This window comes from Panulirus ornatus, chromosome 20 (genome assembly GCF_036320965.1).
Source record: "Panulirus ornatus isolate Po-2019 chromosome 20, ASM3632096v1, whole genome shotgun sequence".
NCBI classification, from domain to species: domain Eukaryota; kingdom Metazoa; phylum Arthropoda; class Malacostraca; order Decapoda; family Palinuridae; genus Panulirus; species Panulirus ornatus.
In genome coordinates this window covers 76,703,733-76,714,994 of record NC_092243.1, presented here as the reverse complement: position 1 = coordinate 76,714,994, position 11,262 = coordinate 76,703,733, and the positions used below count along the sequence as shown (strand labels likewise).

The 11,262-nt window shown below is 42.6% G+C and overlaps 1 protein-coding gene across 1 annotated transcript in view; it reads left to right on the top strand.

Annotated features, from left to right (window-relative positions):
• The first annotated feature begins 211 nt into the window (after nucleotides 1–211).
• LOC139756156 (neuronal acetylcholine receptor subunit alpha-7-like) overlaps nucleotides 212–11,262 on the top strand; it is a 547,320-nt gene continuing 536,269 nt past the window's right edge. Inside the window, exon 1 of the mRNA XM_071675331.1 lies at nucleotides 212–489. The gene's annotated coding sequence lies outside the window, so the exon portion shown is untranslated. The remainder of the gene's footprint in view (nucleotides 490–11,262) is intronic.

Below are 11,262 nucleotides of genomic sequence, written 5' to 3'. Positions count from 1 at the left end.
AAATGCATCATTTCTAATAGTTACCCACTTCTACATGAACTTTTTTCTTCGGTAACGGAAAACGTTGTGTTAAAAGAACGACTTTGTGGTTGAGTCGCGCACCGTGAGATGGCGCTGCGTGAGCGGCATTCAACGTCACACTGAAAATACTACTAAAGTACGTCGGTTTCGCTTCCTCAGTACTTACCTCCTCCCCTGCAGAGAACTGCCACGTATTGTTCTGTGAACTAGCGGTCGTGATGGACGTGTCTCATCGCTCCTCAGGGTGTTCATTTAGATAATACGTACATATGTGCTCCCGTACAGCGATGACGTACGTTCTGAAAAGAACTTGAAGGTCCAAAGAAAGAGAGAGAGACGTACAATACCTGCTGTCTGTAGCTGGCTCAGAAAACGAGGGACAAGTGCTTCACTGACAGTTTCACACACCTCCTGCGTCGCCACCAGCTACCACTTCCAGCCGGCGGTCCATAACTTCTGTCACTTACGGTGAGAAAGACTGTATATCACGCTCATGATTATATAGACGAATCTAATTTCAGTGTAAATCAGTTGTAAGAGCCATGCACATATGGCGTTGACCCCCATACCGTACTATGTGTTAATTGTTGTAAGAGCCATACACATACGACGTGGCTCACCATATCGTACTATGTATGAATTGTTGTAAGAGCCATACACATACGGCGTCGACCACCTTACCGTACCATATATTAATCGTTGTAAGAGCCATGCACATAGGACGTTGCTCACCGTACTTTACGAGATAGTTGCCCACCCAGCCTTACAAGACGGTACCCCGGGTTTGTATTGACCAAGTATAAATATTATCTCTAAAAGAGAAAATTCTTTTGCCAACGTCACGTGAATAGAACGCTCATGTTTATTATCCGATTTTCAATCAAGACTTTCAAGAAATTCCAAATTATTGCCACAATTTCAGTCCGGATGCCAAGATTTTTTGGGTTTTTAGTCTTTTTTTTTTTTTCGAAGTCTCGTAATTCTTTTAATTTTTTTTTTCTAGGACTGGGAAATATTTGGAAAAAAAAACGCTCGGAAGTTGAAGTTTGCGCTGTATATGTTTGAGTTAAATGGTAGCTAGTGTGTGTGTGTGTGTTGAGTACATTTATATTTTAGTTTGCTTTAAGTTAATTTTTATTTAGTCATTTTCACTCGATCAACAGGAAAAGTGTGTGTGTGTGTGTGTGTGTGTGTGTGTGTGTGTGTGTGTGTGTCACACTTTAGGATATGTCTTTGATAATCCTGGTTATTTTTTATTGAAGTTGGATAATGAATGATAAATGCACCGTACCGTTCCTTTAAGAAATACTTCTAGATCATTTGTGCATTTTACACTCGTGGAAACCTGTGTGTGTGTGTCATTAAGTCCTCTTTTTAATGACCTACTTGTGCTGTGCGGGGGGGGGGGGGGGGGGTACACTCGTGGGGTCCCGTCTTTAATATTTACTACTGTCAAACGACTTTTTAAAATTGTATGGTGTCTGCATTAATCATGTCCAAGTTATTTTGTTCCATTCATCACTCATACTATAAAGGCATTTCTCTACCTCCTTTCTAACAAGTTTATTTAATTTCGTGTGATGTTCCCTGGTTGTTCTATCCACACATCTCTCGAAGAACTGTTCATTATGGTCCACGTCATCGACTTGTTTTATAGATGTAAAGGTTGTGATCAGGTCACCCTTCACTATTCTTTCAAGATTGACACATTTAAAGCATGTGGTCCTTTCACTGTGGTCTAGCTCCCTTGTTACACCAACTGTATTGCCCTCCTCTGGACCTTCTCTGTGTTTCTTTAGGAGCGGTGACCAAACCTGAGGCATATTCTAGTATTGGCCTTATGTAGGATATGAATAGTTTACTAATTATTTTCTTATCCTTATACGTGTAAGTTATTCTAATATTTGCCAGTAGACAGCTCAGCCACTTAACTGTTTTCCTCATACTGGACTCTGACAACAGCTTTGGGTCGATGTCGACTCCCAAGCCCTCTTTACACACAGAAACTTTAGCAAATTTCCTGCAGGATGATAGTCATATTGAAGCCTTCCTTCGTTTTGTTCCGTCCTCATGATTGTAAATTTGTTTGGGTTGTTTCATCAACCAAGTTTCAGATCAACTTTGGAGTGTTTAGGGCCCTCTATAAGCGGATTCAATCCTCCTAGCTTTTTGCTTCCTTCATGACATTTACATCTCTAAACGTGTTCAGACAGCAGTCTGTACTTCCGAGCAAGTCATTTACATAGATCAAGAAGAGCCATGGTCCCAGAAGCGAACCCTGTGGCACTCCGTTGGTTACCTCGACTCATTTGGAACACGATCCTCTGACATGCGTCCTTTGTTCCCTCCCGCTGAGATGATGATCTGTCCATCGAAGGAGGATCTCCTATATTTCTCCCTGGTGCCCCTGATTCTTAAGCCCTCCATGCGGTTTGGTGTCAAATGCTCTCTGGCTGTCCAAATACATAGTTCTCTGGCTTACCCTCAGTGTAAGACTGAGCTCGCTCACTCGTATACATCTTAAGAGTTTCGAACCTCATGATCTCTCCCCAAAATCATGTTATCTCTCACATAATCTCACTTCCGTAGTAGTCCACTGACTTTCTAATAATGTTGTTCCACAACCTTACACACCACACTTGTTAGATTAGTCTGTAGTTCAACACCAGTTCCCGGTCTCTTTCTTAGACACAGGTATGGAGTTTGCTACTCTCCATTTCCTTGGTACTATGCCTCTCTCCATTGACATGCTGAACAGTAATTAAAGTGGTTTACCTCGCGTACTTGCCCGCATCTTTAGTAGCTACCATGAAATTTCATCGTAAGCACGAGCTCCGTATTAGTCAAGTCCTATTTGTTTGTATTTTGCTAATTTCTTCAGTACATTTGTCAGTGATTACCAAAACCACCTTGCCATTTCATATCACTGGTGTTGAGGCTATAGTGTCCTCCACTGTGAAAACGCTTGTTATTCTCTTCCTCGCAAACCCTTACATTGTCCTCGACAATTTTTCCCTCTGAATCCCTTGGCCTGATCAACTCCTCCTATACTGACAACCGACTTCTGATGAATTTTTGGAAGATTTCCGATTTTCAGCTGTTGTCCCCAATATTTTCAAAGTTTCTTTGGTCCTCATTGCTGTTCCTTCTGTACTCGTTCCCTGCTCTGTTACACCTTGACTACTGTTTGGCTGGAGTGTCATCTGTATCTTCGTTACTATTCATCTCGAGGTTCCTTGTCTTTTTGACATCTACTAAACCATTATTTCCTCTTTCTTACCGTTCCCTTCATATTTTAAGCTTAAGGTACCCATGTTTCTACTTCATGGTAAATTTCATAGAACCTCGCATAACAAAGCCCTGGTTCCCATCCTACGTTGCCATAGAAATTATTGAAGTTTGCTTCCACGATTATATCTCATGTTCTGTCTCGCCTCTATTCTTTTAATGTTCCCGTTTAGTACATAGTCAGTGAGTATTACATCACTTTCATATGCTATCTTGTATGTAATATTTTCTATATCCTTGCTAGTAGGTGTGAAGATAAGGTCTAGCAAATGGTGTATTAGTCCCTTTCATCTTCGAATGCTCCCTGACGTACTGGTGTAGGAAATTTGCCTGCATACACTTTGAAAATCTGTATATCCATGGCACCCTGCCACCATGAGAATCCAATTTCCACCAGTATATCTTTTCATAAGTGAAGCTTCATTATCATCACTTAGTGTAGTTCACAGCTTCATATACCATAATGATTGTTCCTTATTGTCATATTTGTTTCGAATCGTTGCAGTCCTCTGAAGGATGCTATAACACTTAACTTTACAATGTACTTCTTTTCTACAATTGTTCTTCCCATTGTGTATTCTGAATTTGTCATCCTAACTATTTGAAACTTTAGCTAATCTGGTATCAAGAGGACTGATCCAACCTCTCCTTTATCTTCCCTTTCCTTTCTTGCTCTCTTGTACTCCTCTGGGCAGAAGAGGTGAGAACTTATCTCTTCGTTGAGCGAGTTTCCATGACTCCGATAATATCAGGTGCTCTTTCCCTTATACGATCCTTGATTTATTTTTTACACATTCCTATTTCAACTGTACTGAGAAGTTCTACACTTGTGGGTCCCCATCTCTTGAACTTTATCTGTCATATCAGAAAAGTCAGTTAAACTCCTATACTTCAGCAGCAATTATACCTTTTCGCACACCTTTGATTTTTTTAGCTGATGTTAGTGAAGTAAGGCACTGTATTCCCCCATAGAGAGAAATAACCGACCTAGAACACAGTGCCAGTCCTTTAGTATATATGAATGAATGCATGAATGAAAAAACTTTTCATCTTTTTTGTACGGTAGCCCCCCCCCCCACCACATATGAGTCTGGGGTTCACTAGGGACCTAGTTTTTTTTAAGCGTAGACACAAAGGCAGATGCACCGCTGCGAGAGAAGGATGAAACAGGAAGAGTATTGTGAATGGAAACAAAAAGAGGGTTGTGGAAAATTAAAGCACAGTAAAAAGAGAAAAAGGATACAGACACTACACACAGAACGAAGGATAACCATTTACGCACAGACGCAGCTCTTTCTGCCACTAGTAAACACCACAATTTTACGAAATGGTAAAGACGGACGTCATGATGGCTGTTTACATCAACCTACATATACCAACCGGATAATCCCTAACACCTTCGTCAATTACCCTCAACGCTTGAGGAAGGTGTCTGATATTCTTTTAGTTGCTGGCTGAAGCTTGACGTTCATAGCCTTTAATTACTGTGGCAGTTAAGCCGAAATCCCAAACTACCAATCGGCCAATAGGAGCTTCTGAATATGTAGCGAGACGTGTATTGTATTGAACACCGAAAGGCGGTGTTCAAGATTTTTGTAATTGCTGGTTATGATATGATTAAGGCTTAAATGACCCTGCTAATGGACAGGACCAGAGCCCAATTAAGTAAGGAAATGAGTGAATATTGATTTTCTTGGTGTGCAGGAAGGAGGACTGACGGGGGTTGGTAGATTTAATGTGAACCTGGCTCGGGCTAGAGTACATGTATAGCGTTAATGAGGTGGCCTAAATTAGGGCCTCGCCTGCCCGTGTCTCGGCTAACATAACAAAAAAAAGACAAGCAAAAGGACAGACGACAACTCGACCAGCGATTTACATACAGCACTAGCGACTGTGGGTCGTGATACACAAGCCACTCTGGGCTGCTGGACCCTGGCGCACACAGTGGCTGGAGAACAGTGTTGCTGGTGCTGGTGGAATGTTGCGAACACATCAATTTGAAAAGTCTACAATACAGACCTTATTCAATGTAGATCAGCACTGAAGCATGTGTGGGGAGGTTTAACTTGATCCGATGACGTACTCTGTTCAACCTAAACCGGCTTTCAATTTAGTATGCATGGTTAGGTTAGACTGAATCGGTAGAGCCTTATTCAAGCTTAAACCAACCCTAAAGTAAACATGGTTAGGTTCGGCAGACTTAGCACAGTACCTTATTCAACCTAAACCAACCCTAAAATATGCACTTTAGGTTACGTTGACTCTGCTTTAGTGTGTTTTTTCAGTAAGATTAAGCTTGTAAAACTTCTCTTGCTCAAAAACCATCTGACTAAACATACCCAGACATATCCTGCTAAAAGGTAATCTAGGTTGGGTTATTTATAGCCGACACTGGTGCTAAATTTGCGTCCGTGGCAGCGATGGCAAATCCCATTGCTGATGGTGTCAACCCTTCGAGTATTTACATATCGGGAAATCTGGCGTGACGACGTTTTTTTGTGAAAAAAAAATCAAAATCCGAAAGGATGATGTGGAAACTGACTTGTAAATATAACGTAATGCATAAAGTTTCTCCTACGTTAACAACGCTCCGACAGGCAGGTCATATAGAAAAAAATGACTGATATAGACTTAGACAGACAGACAGAGAGGCTCTAGGAGACGGGGGAGTGACTGAACGCGGCTTCTGTCAAGAAAAACCAGATTATTCATGGCCCGAATGGACACCTGTGTCGCAGGCGATAAGATCATTTGGTATTGAAATGACCTGAGACCATTTAGACTCCTCATTACCTCCTCACTGTTGCTATAAAGGTGTGACTGGATTTCCTCATGGCTTTGCCTCATTTCCTAACTAAATCTACTGATGGAAAAGATGACTGTTATAGGGAAATGTAGATGTTATATATGTACGGTGCTGTTCGTGTTAAGGTACGACATGCGTCATAAGTACTTCTCTATAACGTTTCTTGAAACTTGTATGGCGATGCCAACTTGGAGACGAGCGAGGTAAAAATTTGTGCCGTAATTTGCATAAAAGTGGGACTGGTATTAGACATTTTAGTATATATGTGCGTGTGTGTGTGTCGGTTGCAGCTGTACATATGAACATGTTACAATAATCAGATAACCTTCTTTTTTTTTTTTTCAATTCGGATTGTCTTACAAGTTGTCTGTCTCTCTTCACATGACTGGGGAGTGTGAGATACGTAACTCCAACAGTTATTTCGACGTTTCGATCTGAATCCATCCAATCAAGAACTGTGGAAGACGGGCAGTCATGCAGGTGGGAATGGTTGCAGGCTGCCTGCTGACGCTGGGTGATATGGTTAGGAGGAGGTGCATTTATCGGTGTGTGATCCTCGGTCGATGCGTGGTGCTAGAGCACATGGTCTTATCCATCTTGGTCTGTGTTCTCCTTGTTGATTTTAGGATGTTGGTTTTTGGTAATTTGTGCTTCGGCGATGTGCAGACGTCTTGTCCACGGCGTAGTATCCTCGTAGATTTAACATTTCTCTCGTGTGAGGGTAGTGCTTCGCTTCTTGGTGACATGTTTGATGGAGTGTTCTTGTTGGTGTACGATGAGTCTTCTGTGACGGGGTTGTGTCAGCAGTTTACTACCAAACTGCCGAGTGAGCTGCTGGTGCTGGTCAGAGAGGGTATATGGTTGACCGAAGTCCACTCCTGAAAGTTGATGTGCTGAGTCACTGAAATCAGGAGAGTTGTTGCTGATAATGATGCCAAAAATGGAGTCGTCTGAATACTTTCAGCTGTAGTCTATGTTCTTCAGGGCGTCGCTGATAAACATGAGGAAGCAGAGCGGCCCCATCTTGCTACCCTGTGGTACACCACATGTTAGGGGTAGTGAGGCCCATGTGGCTCCCCTACAGCGGAGGGTTTGGTCTCGCTCGGTCAGGAAGTCCGTCAGCCACGAGACGAGACGCCCACGTCGTCCCAGGTCGACGAGTTTCTTTGTTACAGTTGACCAAGTGGAAAGCCTTGGTGAAGTCTGCGAGAGTGAGCGCCTCTGAGGTCTCGCATTTCTCCAAGTTGAGGTATACGAAATGAAGGAGGCTGACATAGCAATGAGTTGTGGAGGAAGACTTTGTTACCACACTGCTGAGGGTCTACTGAATTAGCAGGTCAACATAGGTCAGTCAGACGCAAAACTTTCACAAATTAGACTTTGGGATCAGAGTGAATGTAGCAGTCGCACTCGTGTGTGTGTGTGATAGGGTAGGAGATGTAGGATGCTTTGGTCGGGGATGTGGAGTGTGGGTTTGGTGGAAAGAGAAGGTGGAGGTACAATTGCATTGTACCGTTGAAGGTTGTCAAGTTCAAAAAAATATGAACTAGAACGGTATGACCGCTACATCACTCGGTCGACGGTTGGCACTTCATCTTCAGAACGGAGACCCTAAACTACACATGCAGCAGCAACATGACATGCATCTCCCATGTCAGTATTTTGCGGAGAATGCGAAAATACTTGATCATTGCCATGACCCTACAGACTGAATGTATAAATATGTATAAATACATAATCATATAATCTCAGAGCCCCATTTCGGGGACTCGTTCAGCTTCAGGGCTACACTACATTCAGTAGCAGGGAAATGATAAACCTATTGAATGAGATGTTCGTTGACGAGATTGTGCTTTTCTTCTACTGGTAATGATACATTTCTGACAAAGACCAGCGATGTTACCTCGTGCAGGCGGAGTCTGGTAACACCTGTATGTACACTATATATATATATATATATATATATATATATATATATATATATATATATATATATATATATTTATCCCTGGGGATAGGGGAGAAAGAATACTTCCCTCGTATTCCCTGCGTGTCGTAGAAGGCGACTAAAAGGGGAGGGAGCGGGGGGCTGGAAATCCCTTTTTTTTTTTTTTTTTTTTTTTAATTTTCCAAAAGAAGGAACAGAGGGGGCCAGGTGAGGATATTCCAAAAAAGGCCCAGTCCTCTGTTCCTAACGCTACCTCGCTAACGCGGGAAATGGCGAATAGTTTAAAAGATAAAAAAAAAATATATATATATTTGTATGAGAGAACGGTTCAGAGGATATAGTAAAAAGAAAAAAAAACAAACGATATTAAGAACAATACATAATCATTGAAGGACAAATATACAAATACAGACCTTGGCACAAAGACGTAAACAAACAATGCCACTTTAGTTCACCAACAAAAACAACGCTTGCCCAACTGAACAAACACGCATCATATATTACAGAACTCTGATTGTGTAATATACCATTTCACAATTTTGTTTTCGTTCGGTCGAATATGAAACATGAGCTAAGTTTTTATTTGATGTAGCCGTAGGTGGATGCGAATGATTGCCTACATATATATATATGTATGTGTGTGTGTATATATATATATATATATATATATATATATATATATATATATATATATATATATATGTATGTATATAGTTCATGAGGTACCTGAGGATTGGGAGAAAGCTAGTGTAGTGCCAGTGTATAAGTCAAGGAGGATACAGAGGAATGTTCGAAGCATAGAGGCATATGTTTGTTGACTGTTGCTCGTAAGCTGTATGAGTGATGATGGAGAGGGTGAAGGCATTCACATGGCATGAGCTTGGAGAGGACCAGTGAGGTTTCGTAAGTGTTAAATGTGTGGATCCAGGAAAGAAATCCTGGGTAACGCCAGGATCCTTTATATAGAGGTCTTTGTGAGTATATATGTTGTGGATTTCAATACATATGCAAGGTCAAGTCTTGTCTTAGGGTCATCAGTATTCTCAGAGAACAAAGCTCCATCATTCTAGTTTAGTTATGAATTACCTTGTAATGTTTTCGCCTTCTTATGGCTGGTGAGGTGGTATGAGAGGCCCGATTGCCTTTCAGCTTCGGTTGTCATCTCTGTCCTGCATGACATCCTCAGAGGACATCACCTGGACGCCCTGTGTAGGTGTGGAGAGAGTATGCGCCTCTTTCATACCGGGAAAGACGAAAGTAAAACTTCGAACCAAAAATACACTGAATGACGTCATTTGAGTCAGAGGCTGTGATTGGGTGAGGGTGTATGTTGAGAGAGCTTGGGGCAGGGTTCAGTGATTCTCACCTGAGCAGGTACTTCGTATGATAATGTGAGATTGTGAGTCCAGGATTACAAAGACTTCACTGCATGTAAGTGTTTGATGTTTTTCACTTGGCTCCAGGCTTTTGTAGGCTGGGGCGTCTGTTGGTCTTTAAGTCTGGCTTCACAGAATCACAGAAGGCTTCCGTGAGCTCGGTGCTTCCTTAAGCTAGGTCGTCTGTTGTTTTGTAAGTCTGGCGGCCGAGAATGACTCGGGGCTTCCATAGCCTGGGTCGTCTATCATTCTGTGAGTCGAGCATCACAGAATTTAGCAGGGCTTCACCAGGCTGGGGCCTCTGTTATTCTATGGTTCTTGCCTCACATAATGACTCAAGGCTTCCGTAAGCAAAGGCGTCTGTTGTTCTGTGATTGTGGCGTCCTAGAATGTCTTATTTAGTTGCTTGATCTCACCATTATCATGTGACGTGTGTGTGGGGAGATTGTGTCTTCCACACCCCCTGTTGTTGAGGAGTTACCAACTCTTGAATTACGAATAGCACTACGCGCAGGACTGTAGGAGTGCGCTGAGCATTACCACATTACGAATTCTCTTGTCATAAGATCACGCCAGACTGTAAACAACATGACACAGAATATCTTATGCTGTCGGCTCCCTCAGCCCTGCCACGTGCAAGCCTGTAAGTGCTGCCATGTATTATGGGTTGAGTTGCTCTTTGGGTCAACACATGCAGTGCTTCTGGACGAGCTGTGACGTTGTATTTCATCTTCACCCGCCTTGCAAGCCGTCAACGGCTGGTGTTTACAAACGTCGCTTTTGGAATCATCGTCTTCAAGAATCTGTTGGTTATTGTGCAATTCTGCGTTGGTACAACTGTCACTTAAATGGCTTCGTCTAGAGTGTTAGATTCCTTTCCATATTTTCTATAATCCTGACACACAGCCATGATGCAACTATCTGGGGGAGATCAATTTTCTCTGATGGCAGAATGAGGGGTCGTTCCGCTCGGTGGAGTACAAAACACATTCTTGCAGGTTGGATTAAGGAGTGTCCCGGTGAGGCTGGTTCCTCACAGCTCAGGTCTCACACCTCGTAGCAGCACTGAGAGGGGAGCTGAGATCAACAAGTCAGAAACTGGTAGACCTAAGACTGAAATGTCCAGGAACTGGTGTCCCATTACTGGTGTTCTGTTCTTAGATAAACCTGAGGCTTAGTAGAGTCTGGAGGCGTCCCTGTTGCAGTGGATTACTCTCGACTCTCACTACCACCCCAGAGCTCTCCCTTAAGGAGAGCCAGTACGTGGTAGAATAGGTGGATAATGGGCAACGAAACACTCGAGTTTCCATTTTCCTACGTTGTCGTGGCTGGCTGTTCTGGGGCCTTGGTCTGGGAGACGTAAGATCCCACTATGTGGGTCAGAGAGTTCGAGGAAATATCTTAATCCCTTGAGCACGACGACGCAGCCATGGAGCACGACTCTACGTTCCTTGGGTATGATCGATTGGCCTTTGACCTGACCCATGAGGATCAGGTCAAAGGTCAAGCCTTCGGTCAAGGGTCGCATCGTCGTGGGATAAGTATCAATATATATATATATTTATATATATATATCCAGGACTCTTGCATTTACCTCCCTTACAACCCCATCCATAAACAAATTAAACAACCATGGAGACATCACACACCCCTGCCGCAAACCTACATTCACTGAGAACCAATCACTTTCCTCTCTTCCTACACGTACACATGCCTTACATCCTCGATAAAAACTTTTCACTGCTTCTAACAACTTTCCTCCCACACCATATATTCTTAATACCTTCCACAGAGCATCTCTATCAACTCTATCATATGCCTTC